The sequence below is a fragment of the Polypterus senegalus genome, chromosome 3, assembly GCF_016835505.1.
Source record: "Polypterus senegalus isolate Bchr_013 chromosome 3, ASM1683550v1, whole genome shotgun sequence".
NCBI classification, from domain to species: Eukaryota; Metazoa; Chordata; class Cladistia; order Polypteriformes; family Polypteridae; genus Polypterus; species Polypterus senegalus.
In genome coordinates, this window is record NC_053156.1 from 43249282 (window position 1) to 43262470 (window position 13189).

Consider the following 13189-nt stretch of genomic DNA (forward strand, 5'->3'; position numbering starts at 1 on the left):
GGCAAGAATAGCAAAGAAGGAGCATAGCATAAAGTGGCTGTCCTTTTGTCTGTCCAGGATTTTAAATCGCAAACCATTTGACCTATTGACCTAAAATTTGGTATACATATACTATGTGACATCTACTATCCAATTTTGGGGTGAGGATTGACCTCCAAGGTTATTCCTCTTACTATTTTTATTTTATTTTAGTTTAGAATCAACTCTCGGCAGCAGCCAGTGGGGTAATTGCAACTCAAACACTGACTTAATCAGTTTTAATGCGAAAAGATGCCGATGAAAGAAGAGAAGAAGCGGGCCACTAGGGTGGAGAAAAGAATTGCTGCTCAGCAAGCAGCACGCGCATCAACCTCTAAGCAAATGAATGGTAAATGTATAGAGAAAGAGTATGAAAACTAGAAATGTTCAAGCCAAGTGTATTCACTGCACTTTATCATGCAGTTCGCCATTACTGGTATACTATAAGAATGAAAAAGGGAGCATGGTTAGGCAATGAATGATCAAAGTTGAATTTGGGCAGGTTTTTTCCATGGGTTCTCAAACCAAACACAGTATGCTCATCTCCCCTCATCTGACTCAGCTACATTGGCTTCCTTGTCAGTTTTAGACAATTAGAAAGTTTTAACCTTCTGAATTTTATAGCTGTTTGTTTCAAAACATACATTGAACATTTATTGCTGATTATCAAAGTTCATCAAAATGTTTCTCACAGAGAATTTACTGTGTTTGCCAGGGACCTTCTTCGCCTTACATTTTCTTGGAAAATAAGCTAGGTAAACATTTTTTTCTGAGTGCCCTATGATGTTTTGTGAGGCCAGCATGACATCACAGGGCAGTAGCAGCCATGCGCATATCTTTCACACATGCCGTCTGTATGAACATTGCCAATGCGATCATGGATGGGTTGTAAGCACATGAGGAAAGAAACAATGTGCTATTTCAGTTGATAAGATGTGCCAAGACAGTTCTTTGAAGCACTTGACAGTGCTGTGTAAAATTATTCCCTATCTCTAACTGCATTTGTTTCATGAACTCCTGGTCATTTCAACCCCCAGAGTTGTTGTATGTGGGTCATCAGATAAACTTAAAAACGTAAAAATAGGTTCCAAAATTATAGAGGCTGAGAAACACTGATAGATTTCCATTCTATATGCGTATGAAGACAATACACAGAAACTCTAACAGTATTATGAACATTGACAATGGATATTTAACACTGATCTTTCTATGCATCACCGCATGGCTAATTATGCATGCCAATCAGCCATCAGTTTCTCTTCCTCTCCCCTCATTAGAAAGCATGTGACATGCTCTGAAATAATAAAAAACAAAACATTTATTACTATTTACAAGGTGTTTCTTTCTTCTTGATTGAAGACGAAAGTGCAAAGTAACTGCACAGATACCTGGGAAACAAAAAATATGTTTCTGTTTAGGATAGGACTGGCGAGCTTTGTTGGGCTGAATGGCCTGTTCTCGTCTAGATTGTTCTAATGTTCTAATGTTTTGCCTGCAGCCGTGGTTTCAGACAATAGAACAAGCCAGCCTTATGCTGCTGCTTCACTACAATGTGTGCTTCAAGATTGGAACTCTAGGATTGCAATGATCTATATTATATTTACTTATTGCTAGTTTGTGGTTGTGTGTTGCATTTTGTTTGTAGTATTCATTCCATCTGTGTCTTTTGCTGTTTGAGACACAGTAACACAATGCTTAGCACCGCTGCCTCACAGCTCAGATCACATATTAGGCCACAATAAAAGGTACAGCTTTCCTTTCCCTACCCCTCCCGGTCACTTAAAACAAACTATTGTACCATTATAATCCATTCAGAAGTAATTCAGTTCCTCCTTCTCTCTTGGCTCCAATTAATTTGTAGGAAATTAGTGAAGTTACTGAACATTTCCTTGATTTTGTCATGAAAGGTAAAGCAAATTGAGCTGAGTTTGCTCATCACTATTGTCAATAACATTAAGCCAAGTTTTGAAGGTCCCTGAAGTTCTATTTTTTTACCATACTACCTTGAAATATATCCCATGAATCTATGGTTCTTTTTATGAAAAAAGAAAACTTTACAGCATTTGTGTGAAATCTACCCTTAGCAGATTTTCATTCCATGTGCTTATGTTCTTGTTTAAAGTAATATCTGGGATCTACTCTACTAATTCCTTTTACAATTTTAAACACTTCAATCATGGGCCCTCTTATTCTGCAATTGCTGAAAAGGTTCAGTTTCTGCAAAGTCTCCTCATAAGGACTGGAGGATTGCTAGTTCAAATTCTATTACTGAGAGACGTGATGCTACTCTGAGGGCCTTTGAGCAAGGCCCTTAACCTGAAAGTCTCTCCAGGAGTGTTATACAATGGCTGACCCTGTTCTCTGACCTTCAAAGTTTGTGCAAAAAGACAATTTCCAGTTGGGGATTAATGAAGTATATCAAATCAAATGAAATAGCTCATAGCTCTCAGTCCTTGAACCAGCCTAGACTTGGACTTTCTCTAGCGATGTTATGCTTTTTTTGTAATACGGAGACCAAAACTGAACACAGTATTGCAAGTGAGGCCTCACTAGTATGCTACACAAATTAAGAATAACCTCCTTTGACTTGTACTCTACACATTATGATATAAAACCTAATATCCTATTAGCCTTATTGATCGCTTCTATACCCTATTTTGATGTTGCTTTTGACAATTCCACAATGACTCCTGGGTCCTTCTCATAAGGACTACTTTCAAGTAGCACATTGAACTGCCGGTTTCGTCTCACACTACTCAGTGGGGATTAACAACATCTACACTGATCTTTTCAGACTTGGTAAGATGACCTATACAGAACCACATCTGTCTGTTTGGGGACTAGCACTACTGGACTGCACCAGCCATTTACTGCTTGTTCCACTATCCTGAGATGTAACATTTACTCACAGATTTGCTTAAACACACAAGAAAACAAAGTAGTTTGAAACTGATTAACATAAATGGAAACCAAAAACATCTAACAACATATATTAATGCATTGTTGAACTATGGACTGTTTACAGAATACATTTTGCTTTGTTTTTACACATGGACAAAAAGGCTGAATAGAAGATGAAATAATTTATGTAATAGCACAAATTTCACTTGTGGTGAAACAGCATTTGTTTTGCATCTTTTTAGCAAAGTAAAAGTTTTCAGTTTTGTTGCAAATTCATTTTAACACAAATTGTTTCGCTCATCACTGCTTTGTACTGTTGCACTGATTGTTCTCTATTTTTGTACAAACTGAAATCCTGCATATTATGAAATGTGCCCTTGTTTGCTTTACCAAGCCCCTTATTGTGGTGCACATCAGGGCTCTCCAACTCAGCTTGTGGTGGGCCGCAGAGGCCGTGTAGTTTAATTCCAGGCACTTTCTTAATTAGTAGCCAATTACTGTTGCTAATGGCACATGCATTTTTCACTTCACCGCCATTTAATTAAATAAAGGAGAATACACCATTAACAGCAGACCAACCTTCTAATTATAAAACTGGCTGCAGCAAAAATCTGAAGTCATTGCGGCCTTCCAGGAGCTGACTTTGAGATGCCTGGGCAGTGACCTCACTCTGACACATCAGACATCTCTAATATTGTTGATTTTCTTTTGAATGAGAACATCAATCAAATGTTGACTAGAAGAAACTTAGGACTTATTTATACTTACTGCATTAAGCTTGTGCACAGACCTTGACGCAAAGAGCAGGTACCAGTAGCAACCAAAACACCTGTGCCAGCCCATTCCATCAGCACTTTAATGTTCTTCTGCTCAGGAGGTGGTGCTGTTTGGTCAATGTCTTATACACAGATCTTAGAATTCCACAGCAGAGAAAGAGAATTTTTTATGATTGTTTATCAAAAGATGGTTTCACTTGATGAGACTCTACTGAACGAGGAAGAGTTGTATTTTTGGAAGAAATTGGGTGAAATTAGAGATTCTATCTAACATAACAGACATGTCTTTAGATTTTCAGTGAAAGGCCACACAAAACATGGAGTGACCCTGCAAATCCTCGGGTAAAGACACATAATGCAAATTCTAGTTGTTGGGTATGTCAGACTTGCTGGCAGCAGTTACTGATCTCATCACCAGATGATGTCAATTTACGTGACTAAAATACCTTGTGTCACACTTGTGCACATTGGGAGTTACTTAAAGGCTCCGATACTTTCCACACTGGAACACAAGAGGGCGCTGTTGACTAACACCTTATCTCTTCCTCCCCCTGCAGACTGTAAGATTGACAGCTTTACCACCCTTGACGTCACCCCGGTGTCCACCTGCCTGGACCCTCCTCTTCTTGCCGGGAGTCCTTATCAGTGTAAGTTCTGCCATCTTGATTAGTATTTCTGGAGACTCACGTCTGCAACAATGATTTTTTCTTTAATCTGTAATGCATTTATAACCCGTGTTTTTTATTTAATTACACAGAGTTTCCCTACAGGTGCCCCAACTCTTCACAGTTGTCTGTGTTCTTTCTTAAAACTTGAAATGTCACATTTAGTGACCACATGGTGGCTTTCCTGCACAGTCATGCTCTCTCATTTTGTGATAGCCAATATTATTAGGCCTGATGGAGCCAGTGCTGTTCAAATGGTTAAAAGTTATGGCAAATTCAGTTCCAATCTCTGCTTTTTTTTTCTTTTTGTCCATTCTTGCATGGTACATAAACCATGAGACATCAGACAGACGAGCTTCACTTCTGTTTGCAAGGTCCAGAATTCCTTTCATTTCTTTTTCCTTGTTGTTGTATTCTATGCATTGCATGTCTGGCTGAGCATTCATTGGTTCTCAGCTCTCATGCACACGGACAAGACAAAGTCAAACCGGTCTCTGAGACTAGTTGGAGTAAGTCGCTGACTAAGTCACATTATGTGACCAGCTTCATGAGAGCTCAGACTAGCTAAGATTATGTAAATGAAGGCTACAAGTGAAAATCGCTGAAAACACAGGCATGAGGCAGTCTAAGGCCTAACCTGTGCTGACTCTCCTGTTTGCACCACCATGTCACTCAGTACTAATAACTAGAATTTTGTAGTTATAAATTATATGCCCCCTTCGTCAAGTTCCTGGTGTATTTGACTTCATTCCCCTTGTTTTATTGACTTCCAGCACTCTTGTTTTTCAGCCTTTAATGCTCCCCCTAGTGTAATTTAAATGCATTACAGGTTGCTTCTGTGACTCCTTAATGTATTGTAGTGACCAGATCAGAGCCATGTAGGCTTTACAAGCTGTATCCCCACTTTCACACCACTATCCCCATTTTAGGGCACCCACCCCTCTAAATACAAGCAGCATTTTATATGTCCAAATAATCTAGTTAGAGACCCCCACCTGATGCTGGGCACTACTCGGTTACTTACCTCATTTCTGCCTGGAAACAGCCTCGGATCTGATGTCAAAAATCCAGACTCCTTCAAATGTTCATTTAGTGACGCTAATCTTCTTTAACCTCTGAACCTCCAAATTTTTCCAACAACCTGGGATGGGAATAAGAAAAGAGGCGGCATTTCATTGATCACGATTCTGTTTAGCTCAAAAATGAGCGATTTGGCTATAAAACTATAGAAAAATTGTACGAGATGGTCTATTAGCTTTCAAATCAATTTTCCATTTATGTCACTGGAAGAAAAATTGGCTATAAAGAGACTAGATAATTTTGATAGCCTGGAGCAGCTCTTCAGAGACTTTGCACTTGGTAACTTGAACTTTGAGGGGCTTTGTGATTTCTGGCTGTTTCAGATTGGGGGGGAATTGTGGTGCTGGCAGTGGGGATTGGGGGCTTTAGGGGGGTCAGAGGTGATTATAGGACAAATAAGAGTTCAAGATGAGGGACAATCCTTAAGAAATGTAAAGGACAAGGCAAGGCCTCAAATAGGTGAACCCAGTGAGTCCTAACCTTGCCCCCAACCCCAAAACTACTCCCCCATTACTCCCTGGCGCTTTCTCCACTCACAATATCTACCTCCTGGACTCAATGCAGGGCAAGGCAAGGCTATCCCTTTAGGGACTGGGGGCAACTGCCAAAAATTTACACCAGTGCTAGCCAATCATGAAGCTCGCCCACAGCTATTTGAGGTCCAACTGCTGTCTGAGGTTGTTGAATAATCAGTCAATCAACTCAGGCTGGCTCAACTGCACCGGGTGAACCCTTCTCTCCAGCACACGGTGGATATCCTAAGCTCTCAGCAAGTTTTCTTTGTTTCTTTAAAGTTCCTTCAGTCTTCTAGGATGGTTAATTTAAAGGATTTATTCTTCTTTTAAAAGTTGGGAGCTTGTAGAATTTGGAACAGTGGAGTGCTAGTCACATCCTTGGCACGGTGGTTCAGACTGCAGCGTCACACCTCCACACAGCTCAGTTCAAGTATCAGCCTAGTGCTGCCAACATGGAGTTTGCATGGACTGTTTCTCTATGTATTTTATGTCTTTTTCCAAACCCCAAAGACATGTAAGAAGTCTCCTTCAAGCTTCAGCCCGTCTGCTGACCGTCCGCGTGCTCACTGCACTGGCTAAACCAAGTCAGCCCTTCTCAGTTCTCACTGTTAAATTGTAGAATCGCTTTCTGCTGACCAGCCAAACTGTTCACTCTTGGAAACACACTCTCATACACAGCAGGGCATGGCGTGACTTTTTTAGGGACTGACAAAAAACAATTGATGGGGAAGGATTTGACTGAGGCACAGCTTATTACACATGCATCCTCCTTTTCAGCCTTCAGAACAGAAGACAAGGACATACAGAGCCATACCTCTAATCCTGTCAGGGTCATCAGCTATAAGAAGCCCCCACATCAAGAAGCAGGCATTCAAACGTTGAAGGAAGTCCTTGAAGTGAACACCGAAGCCATCCTCCCCAACACCCTGGGTTTCTGGTTTGGCTGCCCAACTCATTTATGAGGTTTTAATTCACTTATTCTCAGCATTGATTTGCAGAGGAGACTGGGACAGCTTACTTTTACATTTACATTTACATTTACTTTTATATTTACATTTACATTTAAATTTATTTGCTTGGCAGAAGCTTTAATCCAAAGCGACTTATAAAAGAGGTAAACATAATAGAGTAACATTAAACCAGGACATGTTGGTTCGGCAAGTGTGGTAGAACATGTAAAAAAAGTTGATTGCCACAAGTGAAGAGATGTAATAACTAATAATTTTCAATCATAGATTATATTCGATTTAGCAATTAAAAATTAAACAAGAAATTAACCAACAATATGAAGGATCACAGAGCAAAAGATTTTTTTCTATCAATTAGACAGAATTTGCAGAACAGGTGGGTCTTCAATTGCTTCTTAAATACATTGAGGGAGTCAGCAGTATGGATGGAGGTGGGCAACCCAATCCACCAACTAGGAAATAAACAGAAAAAGAGTCTGGACTGAGAGTTGATGCCTCGCAAAGGTGGTATCACCAGAAGCTGTTCCATGGCAGACTGGACAGGGAGAGCAGGTGTATAGCACCTCACCAATGTCTCGATATACTCTGATGCTGACCCATTGACTATTCTGCATCAGGGATTTGAACTTCATGTGTGCTGCTACAGGGAGTCAATGTAGCAACTTGAAGAGGGGAGTGACATGTGCCCATCTCAGCTGGTTAAATACAAGATGGGCTACAGCATTCTGGACCATCTGATAGAGCATGCGGGTACTCTTTCCTGGAGAAAGCCCACCACACATGGCTGCTTCATTCGTTCTCGGTGGGCTGCTGGTACTGCTGCAATCAGTGACCTGGTTGTGGCTGAATGGAGGGCATTGAGGGTGAACGAGGCAGTGGGGGGTAGCATTGAAGGGTGACTGAATGGGGGTGGTGGCGGGCGATTCACTACCCGCCTTTGGCTGTACCATGTTCATTCTCGGTGGGCGGACACTGCAGGCAGAACACTGTAGTGGAGGTGACTATGAGGTGGACTGGTGATGAACCGCCCTTCGCCGCCCCCATTCATTCTTAATAGCAAGCCTGCTTGTTTTGTTACGCATATAGCAGGAAGCTGTCTCTTGTCAGTTCATCAGACGTGTTGACGACGGGTGCCTTCCTGCTTTGATAGCGTGCTGTGCAGAAGAGCTCATCAACCTTTTGTCTTCACCCTTCAAGAATGTCTCTGAAACACAAATCTGATGCAAGTGCTGGTGATACAGTAAAGAAGAAAATAACCATCACTATTGAAAATAAAGTAGAAATATTAAAAAGGTCACAGAGAGGTGAAACTCCATCATTCATTGGCAGAGCACTTGGTTACATTCGGTCAACAATAGCATTTATTAAAGTAATGTACCTCTTCCGACTTGCATACAAATTCAACTTAAGTACAAACCTACAGTCCTTATCTCGTACTTAACCCGGGGACTGCCTGTATATATATGTACTGTCATACCTGGATGGAGGTGGTACCCAGCCGGGATACCTGAGAAGAAAGGAGGAGGGCTTGTGCATCCTCCAGACCTTGAGGGGCCGACCGCCCTGGAGGCCTCGGGTAAAGAGCTGGGAAGCTCGACCCTGTAGGGACCCGGGGTTGCTGCCAGGGGGACCCCAATACTAGGAAGACCCTAGACCTCAGCACTTACGCCACTCCAGGAAGTGCTGGGGGGAAGAGAAAACGGGGAGACAGCCGGCACTTCCACCACACTGGGGCATATCGGTGGGTGATTGCCGGGAACACACCTGGAGCACATCCGGGTCGTTATTTAAAGGGGCCGCCTCCCTGCAGAAGGGACAAGAGTTGGGTGGAAGATAGGACAAGGTCTGGAGTAGGAAGGAGGCGGCCTGAAGAAACAAGAAGAGAGAGAAGACATTGTGTTGGCCTGGACTGAAGGGTATTGGGGCTGGTGAGCACTGACTTTGTAAAGAGAAGAAAAATAAACGTGTGTTGGGTGACTTGAGTGTGTCTGCCTGTCTGTGTCCGGGGCAATGCTCACAATATATATACATATATATACCTGTATATACGACAAAAAAAGGCCATTCAGCCCTACAAAGCTCACCAGTCCTATCCACCTAATTCCTCAAAAATAACAAGTCAAGTTTTGAAGGTCCCTAAAGTTCTACTGTCTACCACACTACCTGGTCACTTACGTCAAGTGTCTGTAGTTCTCTGTGTAAAGAACAACTTCCTAATGTTTGTGTGAAATTTACCCACTGTGTCACATTGTTTTTGTTAAATTAATTTAATGTGACAGTCTCAATCCACTGCACTAATTCCTTTCATAATTTTAAACACTTAATCTCCTTTTTTGTAAACTGAAAATTGTCCGAGTGAGCAATTGTCATATATACTGTACTTATAAAGGGCCCCATGTCTCAAATAGCTTAGGGCCTTATCAAGTCTAAATTCGGCACTGCTCTTAGCCCTGGAATCAGCCTAGTCGCTCTTCTCTGGACCTTTTCTAGAGCTGCTCTATGTCCTTCTTGTAGCCTGGAGACCAAAACTGCACACAGTACTCCAGATGAGGCCTCACTAGTGTGTTATAAAGCTTGAGCAGAACCTCCTTGGACTTGTACACCTCATATCAGGGCGCTATATAACATAATATTCTGTTAGCCTCCTTAATGGCTTCTGAACACTGTCAGGAAGTTGATAGCTTAGAGTCCACTACAACTCCTAATGTCTTCTCATAAGGTGTATTTTCAATTTTCAGACCTCCCATTGTGAATTCACACCTAACATTTTTACTTTCTATGTGTAATAGTTGCATTAACTTTAAAATGCTACAAATCTGTCCAAGCCTGTATGCTGTGGAAGTTGCTCTGTATTGATTCAATGGATTCTATATGATCTGCCAATCCATCTATCTTGGTTTCATCTGCAAACTTAACCAGCTTGTTACTTATATTCCTATCCAAATCATTTATATATATTAAAATAGCAGTGGCTCTAACACTGACAACTCTAAATGCCACCTTAACATTGCTAATTTCAGATAAGTTTCCTCACAGCAACACCCTCTGCTTGCTGTGTCTGTGCTAGTTCTGCACCCATCTATCCACAACCTGAACTCCCACTTCTTTTAGATTGATGCCCAACCTCTCATGTGGCATCTATTCAGATGCTTTCTATAATTTGAGGTAAATAATATCATATTCTCCACTCTGATAGTATCTTTTTTTGCATCCAAGTTACTGTAGTAAAACATGACCTCCCTCTTCTGAACCCTTGCTAGTCGACTCTTCAGTAAAATGTGTTGCTCAGACTTTTCCTTTAAAATTACGTCCATTAATTTATCTTACTGGTCTATAGTTCCTTGGATCAACCTGGTAACTCTTTTTATATAATATAACAATGTATGCTGATATCCTTAGGAATTTCACCAATTCACAATTACCTTCTAAAAATATGCATGAAGAGTTTATATGTGTACTCACCAACCTCCTTAAGCACTCCAGGACATAGGTTACCTGGCCCTGGTGATTTCCTATTTATCTAAGCAGCACTTCTCTCTCTACAATTTCCAAATCACCCAGTGCCCGGTTTGTAAAAGACAGAAGGTCATAACAGATGACACTGTCATATACATTTTTTATTGGAGTATTTGTAACCTCTGGAATGGGTCTGTTCATTAATTTCTGGCCTTTTTCATTTCTGGTGTTTTCATCCACAGACCTGCACTTCAATTGATGTTTTTCGTGAACACTTCTCTTATTCTGTGAAAATTCTAGAGAACAGAGTCAGCAGGGCAGCTGGACCATCACGCCTGGTGTCAACATAGCATAGTCATCTAAATTACGTGTCTTGGACATTCTAATGTAGGGTCATTAGACAGGTGGATGCCTTGACCATATCTGCATACCATAGGTTATGAGTTGGAGACACATAGTCGGCTGTGGGAGAAGCAGGTGATTTGCACAAATGAACAGGTGGACCTAATAAAAAGGGCACAAGTGGATGAAGAGGGCTTGAGAATGTTGTGCTGTGTTATTCCAGGAGCTATAGAATAAAACATTAAATAGCAAGTAAGGCCTATTTAATCTATTTCAGGGCTGCAGTGGGTTCTGAGCAGTAAAATGAGAGCCCACTGGGTGTGTTGGAGATGTATAGAATGAAAACACATATACAGTTAAACACAGGAGGAACTTGCTAACACCATGTAGAGTTCAAACCCTGAGCGCTAGCGGTGAAGCTCGCTTCAAAAATGCAAAAGTTTTCCATTTGAGAGCAACAACTGCTGCGCCAAGAAGTTCCTACACCCTTCGATTCTGGTGTCTCCAGTGATAAACTGGACTTTCAAGAGGTCAGGAAGAACTGAAACAAAATAGCAAATAACACATAACATGGGAGAGAGGAAAAAAATAATAACAACGAAACAAAACAATAAATAAAAATGCGATCCCCTCTGTAGGTAGCGGCAGCTGCGTGAGACGCGCCGTGACTTCGCAGAGCGGCTGTTGAACGAGCTCTCTTCCTGGCGAGCAATTCACTTCATTTCCCCGGAGATTAAAGCAATTCCAAGGAATGTCTGCTTCCATAAATCATATACAAGAGCGACGGCTTTGCTTTTATAGGAGAGGAGGAGGGGAAAATAAGTCATGTTAAAACGACACGAAACAAGCCACGGGCTGGTCTTCTTGGCTTCGGTCCGCTGAGTAAAAGGGAGAACGGCGTTCAAAGTCTGCGGCGCTCAGCACACAGCGCTCTCTGATCATACTCCAGACTTTCTTTCTTTCTTTCTTTCTTTCTTTCTTTCTTTCTTTCTTTCTTTCTTTAAAGAGATCCTTAAATTCAAATATAGACATTTTGTTATTAACAGTTGTCACTTTGCATTTTTGTCTTTACTATTTTCATTATTATTATTATTATTATTATTATTATTATTATTATTATTATTATTATTATTATTATTATTAAGTAGAAGTTTTCCCACAGCAAACTTCTGCTTTGACCAGTGATTTCTCCAGAATCTCATTCAATGCAGAGGTCTGGAAGACAGAGATGATCATCCAATAATGTTTTTTCCATTAATAGGAACACGTTGACTGACTACATCTGACAAAATGAATTTTGGACGTTCTTTCTTTTTCTTTTTTTCATACAATGTATTTTGGATCCCATTCTTTCCAGAGGAAAAGAGTGTTTCCATCTTGAAAGATCAAAGCACACCAGAAATGGTTCAAAAGACTTAATCTTGGGAAATGTCCTATCAGGCAGAAAGCCACCCAGCTTTGGTAGCGGAAATTCCATTAGATGACTGCCAAAGGGTTTATAAAGAGATGCAAATAATGACTAAATGGATGACAACTTTTTTTTTTTTTCTGGCTATGCTCTCCTTCCAAATCAATATCTGTCGAATTTATTATTCCTCAGTTTTTCTTAAAGCACAAGTTCCCTACCCGTGCCATGATTGTACTAGAGAAGGAGAAGGATGTGTGAATTGCAGTAAAGTATCATTACTATCCAGCCAGCCATTTGCTTCATCTGCTTATTCTGACGTTTGGAGCCTGTCATTATCCATCTAGCCATTTTGGTTGCAAAACCTAGAAGGGGGCACTATTCTCTTACAGGACACACTCATACAAAGCCACTCATTTTGACCAGAGGTCCTCAATTTTAGTCCTGGATGGACTCAATGGCTGCAAGTTTTTGTTCCAACCTATTTCCTAAATACAAGCCACTCCCTGCTGATAGTGAAAGTTTTCCTTTTTTTATAACATTATCCATATGAATTGTGGACTGGAGCAGATTTGAATTTTTCTGTCCTTCTCTTTTCCCTTTCAGTTATTTCTCAACATTTTATTAACAGATTCTCCATGATCCATAGGCAGTTAGCTTGAGAGCTGCTCATTCCTTTGTCATTGACATCTCATTTTTAACTGGTGGCTCGTTAAGAAACATCCATCCATTTTCCAACCTGTTGAATCTGAACACAGGGTCACGGGGGTCTGCTGGAGCCAATCCCAGCCAACACAGGGCGCAAGGCAGAAACCAATGCTGGGCAGGGTGCCCATCACAGGACACACACACACCAGGCACACACTAGGGACAATTTAGAATCGCCAATCCACCTAACTTGCATGTCTTTGGACTGTGGGAGGAAACTGGAGTGCCCGGAGGAAACCCACACAGACACGGGGAGAACATGCAAACTCCACGCAGGGAGGACCCGGGGAGTGAATCCAGGTCTCCTAACTGCGAGGCAGCAGCGCTACCACTGCCCCACCGGGCCACCCAACTA